Raw genomic sequence first — 23968 nt, 5'->3', positions numbered from 1 at the left:
GGTGGGGGGTAACTTTAAAATCTTAAATCAACCCCCACTTTTTATTGCAGATTCGAATTCGTCATGAAAAATTAAGCAACATTTATTCGAAACATTTTTTAAAAATGCTGATAGATAGCGCTAATAAATCGTATTTTTCCCATCTATCAACAATTCTAAAAAATGTTTCGAATAAATGTTGCTTAGTTTTTCATGACAAATCCGAATCTGTAATAAAAAGTGGGGGTTGCTATTTAATATTTTAATGTTACCCCCCCACCCCACCTCCAGGGGGGTGGGTTGGAGGGTCATGTTTAGTGTTATTCGATAGGTTTTCGAAAAGTATTAAAAAAATTTGTTTGGTTTCTCATTTGGAAGTGTATTTCTCGAGATATTAGACCGTTTCTTTAATTTACCCATGGTATCAGGGTAAATCGTTTTTCGCAATTATAGCGCCATCTATCCACAGTTCGAAAAAATGTGTTAAATAAAAGTTGCTTACTTTTACGTAACGAATCCAAATCTGCAAGAAAATCTAGGGGTTTCCATTTGAGATTTTAAAGTTACCCACCACCCCACCTCCAAGGGGTGTAGTGGAGGTTGATGTTTGGTGTCATTGGATAGATTTTTGAAAATGATTGAACACGTATTTTTCAGTTTTTCGATCCAATGTTCAGTTCGCGAAATATTCGACTGTTCCACTACTTTTGGGACACCTTGTATAAAATTTTATTAATTTTATACGAGGTATATAAAAAATATGAATTTCGATCAAGAGTAAACTACCTTTATAGTTCATAACATTTAAATTAGAATGATATAATTGCACATTAAAACATAATTATTAATTCTAAACTACTTTTCATAAAAGAAATTTTCCATATTATGAATTAAAATACGTAAATATACAAAGTTTTCGTTATGACAATGCTCGCATTTTCAGCTTGTTGTTTTTAAGATGTTCCTGCCATAAGAATACCACATTTTGATTTTCAATAAAAAATATCTAATAGTTATCGATATATTGGAAAAAATCGATTTTCATTTTGTAACTTCAAAGGGCTGTAATTTTTTGTGTACATATTTGTACTAAGGTAACTAGGTTCAATCGAAGTATTTTTGGTCCTATAATATGCGATTTAACTTATGACCTGCCGTTTTGTTTGCCTTTTTGTTACACCCTGTATAATAAAAAAAATCTGAACAAAAAAATGATAACCTCACATTGAACTATTTTAAAATTAACAAGGAGGGCTGCTAATAATTGTAGAGTTATGTGTAAATAATTTCAAACAAAATTTACCACTTTTAAAATATTTTTATCTGTTATAGGAATAAGCACTTATTTTTATAATATACTCTTCCTTCTCATGCATTTACGAAAGTGCCTTCATCGATATTGACATTTGACATCAAACCGTCAATAATAATAAAGTATGCTACAAAAATCAGTTTCCTTAATAAAACTTTCTGCTACATTTACATAATATTATATAACGGATCGAACATCTGCAGAATCCTATAAGCTATGCCACACATTAAATGACTGTAAATGGGGTCTTTCATTTTAATAAAATTATCTTACTAACTGTTTGAATCAATTTGTAGTTCCTGTTCAACATTTAATTTATGTATCTACAGGTGTATAAACTGCGTTACGGGTGAATCTTCTTGAGTTATATTAGATTTTTTCTTTGTAAAATTTTAAACCAATGCGAATATAGAAGACTTTTAAGGGAAAATGAGAAGTTTAATCATAAAGTTATAATTCAGCACAAGAAAAGAAATATAAAAGAGAAAAATTCTCTCGGTGGTCTCAGTATCGAAATTAAATCTTAAACTGTCGTTCTTTATTATTTGTAGATATAATTGCCAATATTTTTTTTTGGACAAAGATGAGTTATAATTGAACAAGCCCCGTATGTAGAGGCGCAAGTGCCGATTACCTCTGAAAATTTCTACTTGATGCACAACAGAAAGCAGCAATCATAAAGTCGTTTAATTTTATTACCTACATAAAGTAGCGACTAATAAATATAATTTCTTAAACATGTGAATTAATTAATATAAATAGTTGTAGTTGATGGTAATATTTTTGTTTTTATTCTCTAGGTTTATTTTTGTTGCTATTAGTTATAGCAGTTAATGTTCTTGTTTTGTTAAGGTATTACCTGTGTGTTTAGGAAGTCAGGTTGTGGAAATTATCTTTCTGCTATATTTTTTTCGAATGAATATTTTATTTCAGCAACTTTTGAATATTTTCATCCCCTTAGTTTTCAACCTTCCTGGGGCAAAGTCAGGTCCAAACGAACCTTTCATTTGCATTTGTATTTTAAGTTAAAGTTTTTCTTTCACAAAATTCATTATATGTTTTTCTAACTGTTTTGAGAAATATAGCCATAAAAAAGCAGAAAAAGCAAACATTTGCTGTTGATTTATTTATGTCTGAATGCAAAAAAACATAGATGGATCCCACTTGGACTTTGTTTCTGCACACACCAAGTGGGGTCGAAACGAAGCCAGCCCATAATGATGAGATGATATTGGTTGTATGACGATGCATGATCAGATTCCAGGTGCTCAAGGACAAGGCATTCAACTATCGACCAAATCCATAGAATAACAGATATAGTAGACAGGTCACTAGAAGAAAATAAAGTTTGCTCCGCTTTCTTCCTCGATGTGTAGCAAGGTTTTAATAAAGAATGTCACAAAGGACTTCAATACAAAAAATGAAGCAGGATTTTGTCACATAATTATTGGAATCATACGATTCAGATAGAGTTTTTAGGGTTAAAGAAGAAGAAACCTGCTCGGAATTTAAAAAAATCAATGCCAGTGTACCACAAGGTGTGTGATAGGACAAGTCCTCTACCTATTATACTTGAATTTGCCTTAATCCCTAAATAATAGCATATTAAAATAGCTACCTTTGCTGATGATACTGCCGTGTTGGCCGTAGGTGAAGATCATGAAAAAGCAACAAGAAAACTATCTATCGTCGGTTAACAGATGGTTTACAACTGGACTAAATGCTTCTTCTTCTTTTTCTTCTTTTTGTATAGACATGACTCTGTCTGTTTTTTCAATGTGCCTCTAGTAAGTTGTCGTTCAATCGTTTTCGTGGTCTTCCCACTGATCGTCTTCCTATCGGGGAACCGTCTCTCGCTGTTCTGACTATCCTATTTGTTGTCATTTGGCTTATGTGGTCATTCCATTCTATTCTTCTGTTTCTTACCCAGTTATTAATGTTATACACCTTGCATGTCCGTCGTATATCTGTACTTCTAGCTCTGTCCAATAGAGTCTTACCATCGATTTTTCGAAAGGTTGTCATCTCCGCTGTTTCGAGCAATCTTTTTGTCGTCTCTGTGTCGGGTCTTGTTTCTGCCGCTTATGTCATTATTGGTCTGATGACTGTCCTGTAAATTCTGCCTTTCATTTCTTTTCCGATATTTTTATTTGTCCATATTGTGTCATTCACGCAACCTACGGCTCTGTTTGCTCTATTAACTTGATCTTCCACTTCTGTTTCGAGCCTTCCGTAGCTAGATAGTGTGATGCCCTAGGTATTTAAACTCCAGCACTTGTTCTACTATCTGATCTTCCTGCTCCAATTTACATCTTATTGGATCTGCTGTTATAACCATGCATTTTGTCTTTTGGGAGGAAATTAACATGTTAAATATTCTGGCGATTATGTTGAATTGGTGGAGCATACGTTGAGAGATTAGTATTGCATCTTCCGCATAGCAGATTATTTTAAGTTGTTTTTCTCCCATTTGGTATCCTTTTTTAGTTCTTACTTTTTTTAATATTTCGTCCATGAGCAGGTTGAACAATAAAGGACTCAAGGAATCCCTCTGTCTTATCCCATTGCCGGCTTCAATTGGGTCAGTTAATTCATCGTCCACTTTTACTTTTATTGTGTTGTTCTGGTAGATGTTTTCGATCGTTTTAATTATTCCTAGAGGTACCTCTCTCGAGTATAACAAATGGATAACGCCCTTTAATGTGACCCTGTCTAATGCTTTCTTAAGGTTTCGAAACATAAATATGCCGGTTTGTTGTATTCCAACGATTTCTCTTGAACTTGCCTCATTATAAATATAGCGTCAGTGCATGACCTTCCCGACCTAAAACCTTGTTGTTCTTCTGCTAATATTATAATTTCATTCAATTTGTTTGTTATCACTTTGGTTGTTAATTTTAATGTTGTGTTTAATAAGTTAATTCCTCTGTAATTCCCCGGGTCCGATTTGTCTCCTTTTTTGAAGAGAGGTATTAGGATGCTTGATCTCCATTCTTGTGGCATTATTAAGTATTTTCTATGGGAAACAAGCCATATTATTTGTATTTGTGTGTGGCTTATTTCCCATAGAAAATACTTAATTATAAAAATGCCACAAGGAAATAGCTTCAGAACAACATTGTGGTATTATGTTTTGTTCTATTATTTTTTGTATTAGTTTTAATAGTTGTTTAGTAAGATCTTGTCCTCCGTACTTGAGGAGTTCGTTCGATATTCTGTCCTCTCCTGGAGATTTTCTATTTTTTAATTTTCTTAATGCTTCCTTTACCTCTCCCTCCTCTGCCAGTGTTCCCTTTTTATTTGACTAACTAAAGTATTCGTTTCGTTTCTGATTCGTTTGTAGTGGTTGTATGCCTGTTGTGTTTGTTTCGTTCTGTGTTGTAAAAAGGCTTTCTTCTTTTCTTCACATTTTATCTTAACTTCCTTTCTAAACCACGGGGTTTTCTTCTTTCATATGTGAGTATTCGTTACTTTTATCTCTCCAAGTGATTCTGTCGCAGCGTTGATTATTTTATCTTATGAGTTTTTGCCAGCTTTCATCGATGTTATCGTTTTCTACGTATTCCGTATGTAGTCCTTGGACTTTGATATTTGTTTGTGTTGGTGCTGCCATCTTGGGTGTGAAATATTTCATAATGATTCCCATTTTACATAATACTAAGCTATGGTCGCTACCTACATCTGCTTAGTTGAGGCATCTTACGTCGATTATTTTTGATGGTTTTATATCTCTGTTGGTTACAACATAATCTATCATAGATCTTTGTCCAAGGGTGTTATTGAATGTATATTTGTGTTAGTCTGTGTGGTCAAAAAATGTGTTGCTTATTCTAAGTTCGTTATTTGTGCAAAAGTTTATCATCAGTTCTCCATTTTCGTTTTTCGTATTTTCATTGTGTTTTTGCTTTGGACTAAATGCTAGTGAATTAAATTAAACGAAATGAAGTAGTGCATATTAATTTTACAAACAAGAACAAATAGCACAGTCTTGTTACTTAATGTTAATAATATTCAGTTACCATATATGCTGATACCGCAAAAAACAGACATTGACACCAAGCTATTGGGTTGTGTTAATAAGAGCAAATTAGATATCATCCAGCGATTTCAAAACAAAATACTAAGGAGAATTGTCAACGCTCCTTGGCACCATTAGTCTGGGCTGATTATCGGAGAATAGGCCATTTTTGCAAAAAGTTATTTACCAGCAATTTTATTGCTGGAATCGAATCTTATGATTGTATATATTAATAATATAGGTATGCAAAGTCCGCAGATAGTGTGCTACTTTTTTTATAAACAAAATGGCGCCCGAAAATCGTGTTTTTTTCAATTTTTGCTCTATAACTCCAAAGATTTTAACTTTACACCAAAAACATTCAAATAAAAATTCACCGCAATCAAATTCTGCATAGAGACGTGTTTTTTCCGATTTACTTTGACGAAAACTTTCAACGGAAAAAGCGGGTTTTTCCAACAAAATCTTTAATTTTCAACTAAACTTTTAGATAAGTAATTGTTAATTAATAATTAAATAACTTGGTAATATAAAAGCCCTTTTTATATAGATTATAATTTCAGAAGCTGATGAAAATTGAATGAACATTTTAGCAACAATTGAATTGTTAATTAAAAATTTACGGTCGCTATAATAACGACAATAATTATGATGCATAAGAATAACTACGATTTTTTCATAAAAAGACACCATACCTATCCCACGTACGTTACAGAATTGAAAGTCGACTATTTAAGCGGCCTCGGGAATATTTTAAAATTATAAAGAATTTTTTGGCTTAAAAACAAATAGAATATCTCGAGAAATATTAAACTAAATTAAATTATAAAAACGGTGTTCGAAAAACAGCGGCAGGACGCTTCTTTTAAAAGAAGAAACGTTTAATTATGATGAGTAGTTCCTGAGATACAACCGGTCAAATTTGACCGGAATTTACGGCAAAGATATAAACAATAGGATCATAATTTTCAAACCATCACCTTTTTATTTTTATCCTCTTTCTCCACGCCAATTTTCGTATCCTCAAAATACTCATAACATATATTATTATAATAAAAACTATCGATAATACGTGTGAAAATTGCCAAAAATAGCAAAATTCCAATCAAAAATTAGGTTGGAGAAAATGTAACCCTCAAAGTTCAAAATGGGTATACGTTAAAAAAATGCATTTTCTCGGCTTCCCATGGAGAAATTTACTTCATTCTTTTTTTGTTCCCAAGTAACTCGAGTAGAGCCGTCGAACTAACGCATTATTAAATGTAAAAGTTGCTTTTGTTTTGTTATAATAAATTAATTTATTTATTATAACACAAAATTTTAATTTGTTTAAATAAAAATTGTTTAAATAATTATACAGCTTTCAAATGAGAATATTTATGTTTTTAACTTTAAAAGGTACACCTGTAGTAAGTTTAACTAAAATAAAGGCTACAACTGGAAAAAATATGTAGTTTTCTGTTCTTATCAATAAATTAACCTATGATAACAAAACAAAAGCAAGTTTGACATTTAATAATGCATTAGTTCGATGGCTCTACTCGAGATACTTGGGAACAAAAAAAGAATGAAGGAAATTGCGCCATGGGAAGCCGAGAAAATGCGTTTTTTTAACGTATACCGATTTTGAACTTGGAGTGTTACATTTTCTCCAACCTAATTTTTGATTGGAATTTTGCTATTTTTGGCAATTTTCACACTATTATCGATAGTTTTTACTATAATAATATATGTTATGAGTATTTTAAAGATATGAAAATTGGTGTGGAGAAAGACGACAAAAATAAAAAGGTGATGGTTTAAAAATTATGATCCTATTTTTTATATCTTTGTCGTAAATTCCGGTCAATTTTGACTGGTTGTATCTCAGGAACCACCCGTCATAATTAAATGTTTTTTCTTTTAAAAGAAGCGTCCTGCCACTGTTTTTCGAATACCTTTTTTACGATTTAATTTAGTTTAATATTTCCCGAGATATTCTGTTTGTTTATATGCCAAAAATTGTTTATAATTTTAAAATATTCCTGAGGCCGCTTAAATAGTCCAATTTCAATTCTGTAAAGTACATTAGATAGGTATAGTGTCTTTTTATGAAAAAATCATAGTTATTCTTATGCATCATAATTATTGCCGTTATTATAGCGACCGTAAATTTTTAATTTACAATTCAATTGTTGCTAAACTGTTCATTCAATTTCCAGAGGCTTCTGGAATTATAATCTACATGAAAAGGACTTTTACGTTACCAAGTTATTTAATTCTTGATTAACAATTACTTGTCTAAAATTTTAGTTGAAAATTAAAGATTTTGTTGGAAAAACCCGCTTTTTCCGGGGAAAGTTTTCGTCGAAGTGAATCGGGAAAAACACGTCTCTATGTAGAATTTAATTTCGGTGAATTTTTATTTGAGTGTTTTTGGAGTAAAGTTAAAATCTTTGGAATTATAGAGCAAAAATTGAAAAAAACACGATTTTCGGGCGCCATTTTGTTTATAAAAAAAGTAGCACACTAGCTGCGGACTTTGCATACCTATATTATTAATACATACAATAATAAGATTCGATTCCAATTGCTGGTAAATAACTTTTCCTTGTATTTTGCTAATTAGCCCAGAGTACATAGGAACATTGACCTCCATATGGACCTAGAAATGAATACTGACATTGAAAAAATTGCTAAGAGTCATGAATAACGACTTCTTCAACACGTCAATGTTAAGGCCATTCAGCTCCTTGACAACACGTATCTTGCTAGAATATTCAATAGAAAGAAACCCTTCCAGTTGGTTAAATTAAAAGCAGAATTTAATGGAAGTGATGATACAGGTTAATATTTTTGCAATAATTTCACAGAACGTAAAAGATACTAGTGAGTTTACCCTTAGTCTTTAGTTTTTAGTAATAACTAGCTGACCCGGCAGACTTCGTACTGCCTCAATAGATAAAAACAAACTGTTGTATACAATAAACTTAAAACTAACAAAAGGAATTCGTAATTAATAAACAAAAATGCTCGATGTGAATGAGGTTTTATTATTATTTTTAATTAATTACACATGATGTTTGAAATAATAAAGTTTAGTTAGAAGTAACAAAATAAAGTTTGTAGTGCAACAGTTACAATCTTAAATTTGTTTATCTTATAATGAATATAACAGTTTTATTATATCTACATTCAAAACAACCATCTATTTATTATTAGGTTCGGGAGATTCCAAGTCTATAGGTGTTGATTAAATAAAATTAAATTCAATTAAAATTAAATAAAAAGTAAATGAAGTAAATTAAAATTAAATGAAATTGAATAAACGTAAATAAAAATAAAAAAAACTGAATAAAATTAAATACAAATAAATAAAATCATATTGTAACAAAATAATTATTGACCTACCCTCGTATACCAGCTCCCGTCTCCGGACAGACAGAACACTATCGATGTTTCGAGATACGCCGATGCAGCGACGATGACGTGCAAGCGGTCACATGGACATAGCTGGAGATATATAGATATTTCTGGAATATCTGTATCGCATATATAAATAGGACATATTTGTAAATAGAGTGGGTCTTAAGCTAAAGTTTGTAAAGTAAACTTGTATAAATATAAATAAAGTCGTATATAAATACGAACCGCTAGTTTTATTGTAATTAGAAGTAATTACACTAGTCACGCTGCAGTTGGTGTTAACGGTGTGGAGTGTAAATAAATGAAAAGTGAAAAAAAAAGACTTTTGAACTTTATTCGTCGGAAATAATCGGAGTGCGTTAATTGTTCGGTATTCGGAAAGACTTTTGAACTTTATTCGTCGGGAATAATTGAAGTGCGTTGATTGTTCGGTATTCGGAAAGACTTAGACATTTTGAAAAGTACGTGTGTGCCGACCAAAGATGTTGCTTCAAGAACTGACCATAAAACAGCTCCGTGAACAATTAGAAGAGTACGAATTAGACAGCAGTGGGTGCAAGATAGTCCTACAAGCACGACTCAAGGATGTCCTCACGAAGAACGGAGATGACCCAGAGACGTTCCACTTCCAGTCAGCAGAACAAGTAATCTTATCGAAATTAAAAACTGTTTCTGAAACGATCGATGAAACTTCTAGACAGAACAACGAGAAACTTGAGGAAGTTAGTAGACAGAACAACGAGAAATTTGAAAGTGTTTCTCAAAAGATCGATGAAACTTCTAGAAAAAGCGACGATAAATTCGAAAATGTTGCTAAAAGATTTGACGAGACTTCTCAAGTAATTAAAGAAGTTTGTAGACAGAGCAACGAGAAATTTGAAAGTGTTTCTCAAGTAATTAAAGACGTTTGTAGACAGAACGACGAGAAATTTGAAGAGGTTTCTAGAACATTCGATAAGATACAGAAAAGCGTAGACGACAGTAAAGAAATGTTAGAAGATAAGATCAAACAACTAGAGACTATGGTAACCAATACGAAAGTGCTACCTTCAGTTAATGCAGTAGTTTTGGCCGTAGAAGAGAAGATCAAAGAATTAGAGAGCATGATAACCGATACAAAAGTGCAACCGTCAGTTCATGCAGTAGCTTTAGATCCTGTAGTGAAAGATGAACTACCGAGAGAAGAAATGTCGCATAATATGAGATTCAAATTACCACCATTTGATGGAAAGTCCTCTTGGTCCATATATCTTAGACAGTTTGAAGCTATTGCGACCGCCAATCATTGGACCGAACAAGAAAAGGCTGTTTCCTTGACTGCTGCTTTACGAGGTGATGCTGCAGATATATTAAGGTCAATTCCCAAGGGTCAAGAAAATTGTTACCAGACCTTGTTCACTCGTCTAGAAAAACGCTATGGAGATGCCCATCTACAACAAGTATACAAAGCACAACTGCGAAGTAGAAGTCAACGAGCAAGTGAGAATCTGCAAGAATTTGAAGCAGATGTGGCTCGTGTGGTGCGGTTGGCTTATCCGGAGGTGCCAGACAGCGTTTTAGAAGAAATTGCGGTAGATACCTTTGTCAATGGGCTGAAAGATAGTGAACTACAGAAAGCTTTACGACTAGCAAGACCGAAAGTTTTAGATGAAGCACTTGCTATTGCCTTGGAACACGAAGCAGCTAGCCAAGCTTCACGAAACAATCGAGTAATAACCGTGGAAAAAGGCGATAAGAGAAAAGATGAACGTTTGGTGGAAATGGTACGGAGGGTGATTCGTGACACGATGCCGAAGAGACGCATGAAGAGGGCTGGAAGAGTTGGTTCAAATACAGATGCTTCCTCGATACGGCCATGCAGTGAAAGTTGTAATCACCGGCTTAAAGTAGATGAACAGCTTTGCCCTGTGAGACGAACTACCGTCGTTAATGAGCAATGGCAGCCACAACAGTTACAAGAAGCCCAAGAAGACGATCCATGTATAAAAAGAGTATTGGATTGGATGCGTCGAGGTGAGAGACCTAGTTGGCAAAACATTAGTGCATGTAGTCCGGAAGTCAAGGCCTACTGGAGCCAATGGAATTGCCTGATACTAAAAGATGATCTTCTGTACAGAACCTTTGAGAACGATGATGGTACAGAATCTAAGCTTCAGTTGATTGTACCTAAAAGTAAAGTGTCAGAAGTATTGCGTCAGTTGCATGACGGTACATCAGGTGGACACTTTGGTATTACGAAGACTCTGCAAAAGGTTCGAGAACGGTTCTATTGGGTGAACTGTAAAGATGATGTAAGAAGATGGTGCCAGAAATGTGAACTGTGTGCATCCGGTAATGGTCCAGTTGGTAAAAAGAGAGCACCCATGAGACAGTACAATGTTGGTAGTCCTATGGAAAGAGTAGCAATCGACATTGCAGGTCCATTTCCAGAAACTGATGCTGGAAATAAATACATCCTGGTAGCCATGGATTATTTTACGAAATGGACCGAGGCCTATGCATTACCAAATCAAGAAGCTGTTACCGTTGCAGAGGTACTTGTTAAAGAATTCTTCAGCCGATTTGGTGTTCCCTTGGAGATCCACTCCGACCAAGGGCGAAACTTTGAGTCAGCTCTTTTCCAAAACGTTTGTAAATTGATTGGTGCCAATAAGACCAGAACAACACCCCTGCATCCTCAATCAGATGGAATGGTCGAGAGGATGAACCGAACGATGGGTAAACACTTGTCCAAAGTTGTATCTGAACATCAGCGAGATTGGGACCAACACATTCATTTATTCCTGATGGCCTACCGCTCGGCCGTGAATGAAACTACAGGTCAAACACCAACCTGCCTGATGTTGGGTCGTGAAGTTCGTTTGCCCTGCGACCTAGAGTTTGGCTGCAGACCTTCCGACGAATATGTTGCAGGCGAAGAATACGTAGACCGCCTGAAGTTACGAATGAACAACATTCATGAACTTGCCCGACAACACATCCAGATAGCCAGTGACAGAATGAAAGATCAATATGATTCTCGCTGCAAGAATGAAAGCTTCGAAGTAGGTGATCTTGTCTGGCTTTATAATCCACAACGTCGTCGAGGCCTGTGTCCTAAACTGCAAAGACAATGGGAAGGTCCGTATGAAGTTAAGAAGAAAATAAATGACGTAATATACAGAATTAAGAAGTTGCCAAACGGTAAACCAAAAGTTATTCACATAAATCGTCTTGCACCATATGCTGGCTCAAATGAAACAGAAGAAGCACGAGTCCTCCAACAGGAGATGAAAGATGTCGCACAGCCAAGTTTTAATCAATTTATGTCAAATTACGCAGAAAGAAAGAGTGCTAGATTCGGCGTGACCACAGAAGTTCAGCAAGATCTGTTTGGTGTTCCAGAAAACGTCTCTCTAGCCCACTGTGTTGCACAAGACCTCGAGATGACTAAAGGAATCTCGTCCGTATTCAATAGAAAGTTCGGCCGCCTGGACGAGTTAAGGAATCAACAACCTAAAATTGGAAGAGTATTGCGATTGGAAGATGGTCCTCGATCTTTGCTGTATATAGTGACCAGGAAGTCTTATACGGACACGCCAAGCTACGAGAACATATGGCGTGCTCTAACTAATTTGAAGAAAATGGTCTGTAATTATGACATCAAAGATTTGGCTTTACCAAAAATTGGCCATGCAGTAGAAAATCTGGATTGGAAGATTGTGAGAAGCATGCTGGAAGTGATCTTCAGAGAAACTGGCGTACGGATTACTGTGTGTTGCATGAACCCGAAGATGTCATACCCTTCAAAGACAGTAGACTGTTACTTCTTTTCTAGGGGTGTATGCAGAGCCGGAGAATCCTGTAGATTCCGCCATCCTGGGCCATCTAGAGTTGCTGATCGGGACGCTCAGATCTTAAGAGGGGAGCAGTGTAACAAAATAATTATTGACCTACCCTCGTATACCAGCTCCCGTCTCCGGACAGACAGAACACTATCGATGTTTCGAGATACGCCGATGCAGCGACGATGACGTGCAAGCGGTCACATGGACATAGCTGGAGATATATAGATATTTCTGGAATATCTGTATCGCATATATAAATAGGACATATTTGTAAATAGAGTGGGTCTTAAGCTAAAGTTTGTAAAGTAAACTTGTATAAATATAAATAAAGTCGTATATAAATACGAACCGCTAGTTTTATTGTAATTAGAAGTAATTACACTGAATCACGCTACAATATTAACTTAAATACAATTAAATAAAGTTAAAAAAGAATTAAATAAAAATAATAAATAAATTAAAAAATAATAATAAAATTAAATAAAAGAAAATATAGTCTAATAAAAATAAATAAAATTTAATAAAATGAAATAAAATAAAATAAACAAAAATAAATAAAATACTTAAACTAAATAAAATTAAACAAAATGAATTAAAATTAAATAAAATTTTATAAAATAAACAAAAATAAATAAAATACTTAAACTAAATAAAATTAAACAAAATGAATTAAAATTAAATAAAATTTTATAATTTGCTGCTTGTTCTTTTCGTGTGCTCAGAATTTTTCTCCTGCTTACGGTTCCGTTTAGAGATATTTTTTGAAAATTTCGCAAAATTAAAAAATTCATATTTTGCCCAATTTGAGTCCCAAAGTTAAACTGTGCCACTTCTCTTCTATGAAATTTGTCGCTCGTTCTTCTTCTGTCCTCAGAATATTCCTACGGCTTGAGATATTGTATTTCGGACACCGATTGTGCTAGACAAAAAATTTTAGTACGGTTCTGCTCGGAATTCAGCAAGGAGTCTACCTACTTAATTTCATATTTTTCACGTCATTATTGTGAGAGTTACGGCGTCATGGGCAACCCCCTAATGACATACGGGTATGAAATATAGACAGCAACCTACTCCCAGTACAGTCCAATATACCTGCAAAATTTCATAAAAATCGGTTAAGTCGTTTCGGAGGAGTATGGTAACAAACACTGCGACCGGCGAATTTTTATATAGATGTAAAATATTTAAATGGCTATTAAAAAATAACGGTCTGAGATAAAAAATTGAAAATTTAGGATTGTATGTATCTTTTGCTTCTACATCTCATAAAAATAGTAAAAAACGGTTTTTCCAAAAATTAAAAAAATATATCAGGGGGGGCAACACCCCTTATGACGTACGGGTATGAAACTCCATATTATCCTATTCCCAGACCGCTAGAATATACATGTAAAATTTCATAAAAATCTGTTCAGTCGTTCTCGAGTTATAAATGGTGTAACTAACACAACCTCGACTTTCTTTTATATATATAGATGTAAAATCTTTAAATGGCTATTAAAAAATAACGGTCTGAGATAAAAAATTGAAAATTTAGGATTGTATGTACCTTTTGCTTCTACATCTCATAAAAATAGTAAAAAACGATTTTTCCAAAAATTAAAAAAATATATCAGGGGGGGCAACACCCCTTATGACGTACGGGTATGAAACTCCATATTATCCTATTCCCAGACCGCTAGAATATACATGTAAAATTTCATAAAAATCTGTTCAGTCGTTCTCGAGTTATAAATGGTGTAACTAACACAACCTCGACTTTCTTTTATATAGATGTAAAATATTTAAATGGCTATTAAAAAATAACGGTCTGAGATAAAAAATTGAAAATTTAGGATTGTATGTATCTTTTGCTTCTACATCTCATAAAAATAGTAAAAAACGGTTTTTCCAAAAATTAAAAAAATATATCAGGGGGGCAACACCCCTTATGACGTACGGGTATGAAACTCCATATTATCCTATTCCCAGACCGCTAGAATATACATGTAAAATTTTAAAAATCTGTTCAGTCGTTCTCGAGTTATAAATGGTGTAACTAACACAACCTCGACTTTCTTTTATATATATAGATGTAAAATATTTAAATGGCTATTAAAAAATAACGGTCTGAGATAAAAAATTGAAAATTTAGGATTGTATGTATCTTTTGCTTCTACATCTCATAAAAATAGTAAAAAACGGTTTTTCCAAAAATTAAAAAAATATATCAGGGGGGGCAACACCCCTTATGACGTACGGGTATGAAACTCCATATTATCCTATTCCCAGACCGCTAGAATATACATGTAAAATTTCATAAAAATCTGTTCAGTCGTTCTCGAGTTATAAATGGTGTAACTAACACAACCTCGACTTTCTTTTATATATATAGATGTAAAATCTTTAAATGGCTATTAAAAAATAACGGTCTGAGATAAAAAATTGAAAATTTAGGATTGTATGTACCTTTTGCTTCTACATCTCATAAAAATAGTAAAAAACGGTTTTTCCAAAAATTAAAAAAATATATCAGGGGGGGCAACACCCCTTATGACGTACGGGTATGAAACTCCATATTATCCTATTCCCAGACCGCTAGAATATACATGTAAAATTTCATAAAAATCTGTTCAGTCGTTCTCGAGTTATAAATGGTGTAACTAACACAACCTCGACTTTCTTTTATATATATAGATGTAAAATATTTAAATGGCTATTAAAAAATAACGGTCTGAGATAAAAAATTGAAAATTTAGGATTGTATGTATCTTTTGCTTCTACATCTCATAAAAATAGTAAAAAACGGTTTTTCCAAAAATTAAAAAAATATATCAGGGGGGGCAACACCCCTTATGACGTACGGGTATGAAACTCCATATTATCCTATTCCCAGACCGCTAGAATATACATGTAAAATTTCATAAAAATCTGTTCAGTCGTTCTCGAGTTATAAATGGTGTAACTAACACAACCTCGACTTTCTTTTATATATATAGATGTAAAATCTTTAAATGGCTATTAAAAAATAACGGTCTGAGATAAAAAATTGAAAATTTAGGATTGTATGTACCTTTTGCTTCTACATCTCATAAAAATAGTAAAAAACGATTTTTCCAAAAATTAAAAAAATATATCAGGGGGGGCAACACCCCTTATGACGTACGGGTATGAAACTCCATATTATCCTATTCCCAGACCGCTAGAATATACATGTAAAATTTCATAAAAATCTGTTCAGTCGTTCTCGAGTTATAAATGGTGTAACTAACACAACCTCGACTTTCTTTTATATAGATGTAAAATATTTAAATGGCTATTAAAAAATAACGGTCTGAGATAAAAAATTGAAAATTTAGGATTGTATGTATCTTTTGCTTCTACATCTCATAAAAATAGTAAAAAACGGTTTTTCCAAAAATTAAAAAAATATATCAGGGGGGCAACACCCCTTATGACGTACGGGTATGAAACTCCATATTATCCTATTCCCAGACCGCTAGAATATACATGTAAAATTTTAAAAATCTGTTCAGTCGTTCTCGAGTTATAAATGGTGTAACTAACACAACCTCGACTTTCTTTTATATATATAGATGTAAAATATTTAAATGGCTATTAAAAAATAACGGTCTGAGATAAAAAATTGAAAATTTAGGATTGTATGTATCTTTTGCTTCTACATCTCATAAAAATAGTAAAAAACGGTTTTTCCAAAAATTAAAAAAATATATCAGGGGGGGCAACACCCCTTATGACGTACGGGTATGAAACTCCATATTATCCTATTCCCAGACCGCTAGAATATACATGTAAAATTTCATAAAAATCTGTTCAGTCGTTCTCGAGTTATAAATGGTGTAACTAACACAACCTCGACTTTCTTTTATATATATAGATGTAAAATCTTTAAATGGCTATTAAAAAATAACGGTCTGAGATAAAAAATTGAAAATTTAGGATTGTATGTACCTTTTGCTTCTACATCTCATAAAAATAGTAAAAAACGGTTTTTCCAAAAATTAAAAAAATATATCAGGGGGGGCAACACCCCTTATGACGTACGGGTATGAAACTCCATATTATCCTATTCCCAGACCGCTAGAATATACATGTAAAATTTCATAAAAATCTGTTCAGTCGTTCTCGAGTTATAAATGGTGTAACTAACACAACCTCGACTTTCTTTTATATATATAGATGTAAAATATTTAAATGGCTATTAAAAAATAACGGTCTGAGATAAAAAATTGAAAATTTAGGATTGTATGTATCTTTTGCTTCTACATCTCATAAAAATAGTAAAAAACGGTTTTTCCAAAAATTAAAAAAATATATCAGGGGGGCAACACCCCTTATGACGTACGGGTATGAAACTCCATATTATCCTATTCCCAGACCGCTAGAATATACATGTAAAATTTTAAAAATCTGTTCAGTCGTTCTCGAGTTATAAATGGTGTAACTAACACAACCTCGACTTTCTTTTATATATATAGATGTAAAATATTTAAATGGCTATTAAAAAATAACGGTCTGAGATAAAAAATTGAAAATTTAGGATTGTATGTATCTTTTGCTTCTACATCTCATAAAAATAGTAAAAAACGGTTTTTCCAAAAATTAAAAAAATATATCAGGGGGGGCAACACCCCTTATGACGTACGGGTATGAAACTCCATATTATCCTATTCCCAGACCGCTAGAATATACATGTAAAATTTCATAAAAATCTGTTCAGTCGTTCTCGAGTTATAAATGGTGTAACTAACACAACCTCGACTTTCTTTTATATATATAGATGTAAAATCTTTAAATGGCTATTAAAAAATAACGGTCTGAGATAAAAAATTGAAAATTTAGGATTGTATGTACCTTTTGCTTCTACATCTCATAAAAATAGTAAAAAACGGTTTTTCCAAAAATTAAAAAAATATATCAGGGGGGGCAACACCCCTTATGACGTACGGGTATGAAACTCCATATTATCCTATTCCCAGACCGCTAGAATATACATGTAAAATTTCATAAAAATCTGTTCAGTCGTTCTCGAGTTATAAATGGTGTAACTAACACAACCTCGACTTTCTTTTATATATATAGATGTAAAATATTTAAATGGCTATTAAAAAATAACGGTCTGAGATAAAAAATTGAAAATTTAGGATTGTATGTATCTTTTGCTTCTACATCTCATAAAAATAGTAAAAAACGGTTTTTCCAAAAATTAAAAAAATATATCAGGGGGGCAACACCCCTTATGACGTACGGGTATGAAACTCCATATTATCCTATTCCCAGACCGCTAGAATATACATGTAAAATTTTAAAAATCTGTTCAGTCGTTCTCGAGTTATAAATGGTGTAACTAACACAACCTCGACTTTCTTTTATATATATAGATGTAAAATATTTAAATGGCTATTAAAAAATAACGGTCTGAGATAAAAAATTGAAAATTTAGGATTGTATGTATCTTTTGCTTCTACATCTCATAAAAATAGTAAAAAACGGTTTTTCCAAAAATTAAAAAAATATATCAGGGGGGCAACACCCCTTATGACGTACGGGTATGAAACTCCATATTATCCTATTCCCAGACCGCTAGAATATACATGTAAAATTTTAAAAATCTGTTCAGTCGTTCTCGAGTTATAAATGGTGTAACTAACACAACCTCGACTTTCTTTTATATATATAGATGTAAAATATTTAAATGGCTATTAAAAAATAACGGTCTGAGATAAAAAATTGAAAATTTAGGATTGTATGTATCTTTTGCTTCTACATCTCATAAAAATAGTAAAAAACGGTTTTTCCAAAAATTAAAAAAATATATCAGGGGGGGCAACACCCCTTATGACGTACGGGTATGAAACTCCATATTATCCTATTCCCAGACCGCTAGAATATACATGTAAAATTTCATAAAAATCTGTTCAGTCGTTCTCGAGTTATAAATGGTGTAACTAACACAACCTCGACTTTCTTTTATATATATAGATTTAACCTAAGAAAAAAGTTGCTTATTGATCATGTCGTTTGATCCAGATTTTAACGTTCTTAAATATCTTATTAAAAAAATATTAAAGTTTATAAAGTTTATAAAAAAATATTCTTCTTCTTCTTTTTCTTCTTCTTCTTCTTCTTCTTCTTCTTCTTCTTCTTCTTCAAGTGCCGTCTCCTAATCGGAGGTTGGATATCATCATCACTATCTTTACTCTATCCACCGCTGCTCTAAAGAGTTCTATAGAACTGCATCTAAACCAGTCTCTTAAATTATTTAACCATGACACTCTCCTTCTTCCTATACTCCTTCCGCCTCTTATCTTTCCCTGTATTATCTGTCTTAGCATTTCATATCGCGGTCCCCTCATTACGTGTCCCAGATATTGTAACTTAAAATAAAAAACTTTTATTGTAACTTAAATAAAAATATATTAAAGTTTATTAAAAAAATATTATCTACCCAGTGTCTTTGAACAAATATTTGCCGTTCTTTATTTTTATTTGGCAACTAGTCCAAAATACGAGTACATAGTCCACGAATTATAACATCGGCAAATGCAATAGAGTTTAAAAAAATATATTATTTTTCTGTGACTTAATAATACAAGTAGTTCTACTGAGAAAGGTTATCTTGTGTATGCGTAGTGAAGCGTACTTTTTACTAAATATCAAAAATACTTCAATTCCATCACGGTTGGATGAAGTGTTTTTCTCTAAAACATACCTGTAAGTTTTTTCTCCAAGGAATGCAGTTTTGTCAAGGCGGTCTCTGATCACAACCGAACAGGATTTCGTCGACACGTTGCCGCAAACATCCATTGTTAAATAAAAATTGTAGGTACTTTCATTTATTATCATGCAATTTCTATTAAACAATTTTTATTGTGTGCGCGCCGCATTTAATTTGTTTTTATGAATAAGCGAGTAATGATATTAATTTCGCGTTTTTATAAAATATACAATGAATTTGTTTTTTATGCAGCAAAACATGCGTATTGCGTATCCATATTTTTGGGAAGTCATGCATTCAATTAAGCTATGCGTAGGTAACAAAGAAGTTTTTCAGTAAACATTAATTATTGTTTATTTCTTTTTAATATTTATTTTTCTCAACGGCTCTTGAAGCTATGGGTCCTAAAAGTTCAGTCTAAAAATAAATTAATCTTATATATTACAAAATTACAACTTATTCTGTTCTATGTTTATTGTTTACACATTATTCTATTCAGAGCCTCTCCTTTATTTCTTATTTCTTTATTGCTTATTTTCATTTTATTTTATTATTTTTGTTAATGTATTCCTTTTCTGTTCTGCACTTCTTTTGGCTAGGGTTGGCTTATGGCATTATTTTACTTTGCATTTTTCGGTATGTCGTAACCAACCTATTCTAGTAGTAATCAACCTGTTCTATTTGCGACGCTATAAAGTTTTTTATTTTGATATCGACATGTACCATTTCTGCTTCTTCGTTTATTCACCTTTACCACCATTTAGACTGTAACGTTACAAACGTCACATCTTTGATATTTTATTTTTAAATAATTATTTTACATTATTTTCTTTAATATTTCATTAATCATTATCTTCTTCTATTTGGTTTACCCATTTTCCCCTTTAATAAAAATCGGTTGGCGCCCGTTCTATAATAAGCAACCCTATTTACATTGTATCACCTCTTGTGTTCCATGTTCGTGATTTCAAATTTCGTCCAAGGTTCATTGTCATGTCATTTTTATAACAGTGACAACCCCCATATTTTATTCTCCAAAATAGTGGTGGTAATGTTTTAAAAGGCAGAGCAGCCTCAAAAATAAATCATTTCTATTTCAACAATTATCTTCCTCTTGGGTTTTTGGAAAGAGATCAACCTTTTCCTCTTCGGGAACCTAAGCCTCACATCACCGGTGATGCACACTTGAAGGCGAAGACAATGACATCCAGACTGCAACGACCACCATCTCTAGCTGCAGGGGCCTAGGGCCGAAGATCCGCCCAGGCCTACAAGAAGTCTACAGCAGTACCATACGACATCAAGAAGATACCATCAGCTACCAAAAGCCATAAGTATAATCCAGAATTGTTAGTTTTTGGCAAGAATTTGAATACATTTGTTAATGCAATTTACTAAGTCATTTTATTTATTATATCTTTATGAACAATAAACATGATTGGTTAAAATATATTGTTTTGTTTGCTATCATTCTAAATTATCGGAGTTCATATCTAAGGTTAGGACAAGACGAACACACACCTGAGTGACTGAGCTAAGCTAAGGGTGTAACGATGGCTATCTTAGTTGGTTGAAGTAATATTTTCGAATATTGTTTCAATTAGCTGGGGTAGTTCATCGCATACTCGTTTCAAGACAACTAGATTTCGGTTTTTTTATACCTAGATTTAACATTCCTAATTTATTGTTGATCTGATGTACTGCTTTTTATTTCTTATTGTTTTCCTGTTACACGTACTTTTGATTCTTCGTAAATCAGGCGGGATTCTACTCATCTCTGCCACTTGATCAAATCTTATCCTTTCCTTTCATGAAACTGCAACAGAATTTCTGTGATTTCAATAAAACCGGACAATTTTCTTACAGGTAGGTTAAGAATTGCTCGATTAGTTCACTACTAGTTTTTCCGGTGTACGGCGACCTTATATTCCTCATAAGTACACGTTTTCCTCATTTTCCTGAGTTTCCTAATGATATTACCTCAAGATTGTCGGTGTCTTACGTAAGAGTACGCAATGTTATACTATTCCTGAGTATGATTTTATGTTGCTTTCTGTAGTCTGGTTTTGTTAAAGTGTACCTCCCACGAATATAGTAAGGTATGTTTCTGCAGTGATCCTTATGTAGGTATAAGAAGAGAAGGCCTAATATAAAATGAGGTAAAAGGCTGGTGCCTCCAGTAAACCGTTCGTGACAGTTCTTTTTAGACAAGCAACATGCAAATTTGCAGACCTACGATCGGCTGTCAAGTCCATCACTACAACAAGGTGGATCACCACGACGGGGTTCTATATGGAGTTCTTGACATATACTTTATCGTATAACGATCTTAATACTCACTCCCAACTACGTAGTTAAATTTTCAGTTCATAAAAATATATTCGATTTCTATAAAAAATCATTTGAACTGCCGTTTTGTCAAAGGCAGAGGAACGGCAGAGAAAGGCGAGGAAACGATCGAAATATTAGATTACAAATACGAGAGACTATAGTATTTTTACTACAAAAACGTTATTACGTAGGTCAAAATTTTTGACGTAAGAGAACTGTCAAAACATTAGAATGTGACTTTTCATTATTGCTATGTTTATTATAAACACGGCAATAATGAAAAGTCACATTCTAATGTTTTGACAGTTCTCTTACGTCAAAAATTTTGACCTACGTAATAACGTTTTTGTAGTAAAAATACTATAGGAGATATGATATGTGCTGAAGTAGAAATGTGTAGATATCTGCATCTTAAACGAAACAAAAATGGGCAAAGACCAGTCAATTCTACGAAACATATCTACTTTATGTGGAGTAAGAAAACAAATAAAATAAGTCCAAAGAAGCTGCCATACTAATTCATCAACGGTAGCAAAATCAGATACCAGAGTGTCCATATACAGCAGCGGTCGGGGAACCGGGGTAAATTACCCCAAATGGGGTAAAAATTAAATTTTTGGGGGTAAAAATGAAACTTTTGTGAGTAAAAATGAAACTTTTGTGAGTAAAAAGTATATATTTTTAATTTGCTATTTACAAAAAGAGGCGATTTTGTTTTCTTTTTGCTCTTCGCCATGGGGTAATATCAACTTACCCAAAAATCTTTTGGGGTAACGATTAAAAAAGTTCCCCGACCGCTGATATACAGGGTGATTGATTAGTAGGGTAAAGCTCAATAGCTCCGCTATAGTAATAGATAGCAATAAAAGTGAATAACAAAAATTTTAGCCACCTTTGAGCTTCACATTACAAAATTAGTTAGAATGTTACAGGGTGTTCGATAACACAGTGGCAGACCTAACTTATGTTTTTTAAATAGAACACCCTATATTTTATTTTATATTCGAAATCCTGTTAACTTCTCCATCACAAAAACATAAGGTTTGTAATGTTATACAGGGTATTTACAAAGTTATAACCAATTTTGTATGAAAATCGTAACAAGTTCAACTCCCTGTATAAATAAAAATAAGCACAACAGCAATGGTTTATTCATGCCATATTTTTTATTTATTGTCAAAATTTTTAGAAATTATTGACATTCCTAATTTTCTTTATATCAAATACAGGGTGAGTTAAAACGCAAGTACATTATTTTCTCAGTAATGTTAAATGGAACACCCTGTATTTTATATCATTATTGAAAAGTAACATTAACGTACTTTAATTTTTATATAACATTCCCTATGCCCAAATTTATTAGTTTTCGAGATATTTTCATTTTTCAGAGCAAATTATTTTAGGTGTTTAAATTTATCTAAATTTTAAGTAAGCCATGACTGAATTGACAATTAAAGATTACCGATTTATCAATCCGGTAATCAATGTAACACTGTAGCAAATAAAGAAATAAAAATAATTTATTAGTAATACATTTTACAAACAAAAACACAACCACTACATGCAACATTTTTGAAATAATTAAAAACTATCTTTTTATGTAAATGCAACAAATAAACAAAGAAAATTAGTAATAAATTTTACAAAAAAACACACAAACACAAAATACAATATTTTGTGAAGACAATTAAACACTACTTTTGTATGTAAATGTAACAATGTAACAAATAAAGAACGAAACATAATTTATCAGTAATACATTTTGCAATTTTAATAAAAAAACATGTTTGAAAAAATAGAAGCTACTTTTAATAAAATATTTTTAATATTTAATTACATAAGGTGTTCAAAATTATCTCCTAACACATTTATGTACGCCTAAAAACGATCATTGAATGAGCTACTTATTCTACGGAGCATTTGTAAATTAACACATCGAAATACACTTTGTATTCTATTTTTCATCTCATCCCTTGTTGTTGGAGGTATTTTATAAACTTTATTATTAACGTAACCCCAAAAAAATCAGTCCAGTTTATTAAATTCTGGTGATTTGGGTGGCCACGCTACTGGTCCATGGAAAAATGAAAATATCTCGAAAACTAATAAATCTAAAAATTAATGTACGGTAATGATACTTTTCAATAGTGATAAAATACAGGGTGTTCCATTTAAAATTACTGAGAAAATAATGTATTTGTACCCTGTATTTGATATACAGATAATTAGCAATATCGACCATTCTTGAAAATTTTGACAATACGTTAAAAATATGGCATTAATAAACCATTGTTCTTTTGCTTATTTTTATTTATACAGGGAGTTGAACTTGTTACGATTTTCATATAAAATTGGTTATAACTTTATAAGTACCCTGT

General features: G+C 32.6%; 1 protein-coding gene and 1 long non-coding RNA gene across 8 annotated transcripts in view; one reads left to right on the top strand and one right to left on the bottom strand.

Moving 5' to 3' along the window:
* Positions 1 to 23968, top strand: part of LOC114334644 (disheveled-associated activator of morphogenesis 1) — a 951114-nt gene that overhangs the window by 842297 nt on the left and 84849 nt on the right. The window lies entirely within an intron of this gene.
* On the bottom strand, positions 13724 to 17747 carry LOC126884247 (uncharacterized). 2 transcript variants are annotated; one of them, XR_007697905.1, is made up of 3 exons: positions 15594 to 17747; positions 14091 to 14388; positions 13724 to 13788 (listed from the first exon to the last, which is right to left on the bottom strand). It is a non-coding gene; the product is annotated as an uncharacterized LOC126884247 (long non-coding RNA). The 2 variants fall into 2 exon arrangements; XR_007697906.1 differs by lacking the exons at positions 13724 to 13788; positions 14091 to 14388 and adding an exon at positions 14395 to 15291 and having other exon boundaries at positions 15594 to 15797; positions 16093 to 17743.

Source organism: Diabrotica virgifera, chromosome 5 (assembly GCF_917563875.1).
Source record: "Diabrotica virgifera virgifera chromosome 5, PGI_DIABVI_V3a".
Classification (NCBI taxonomy): domain Eukaryota; kingdom Metazoa; phylum Arthropoda; class Insecta; order Coleoptera; family Chrysomelidae; genus Diabrotica; species Diabrotica virgifera.
This window is presented reverse-complemented; position numbering and strand designations above follow the sequence as displayed.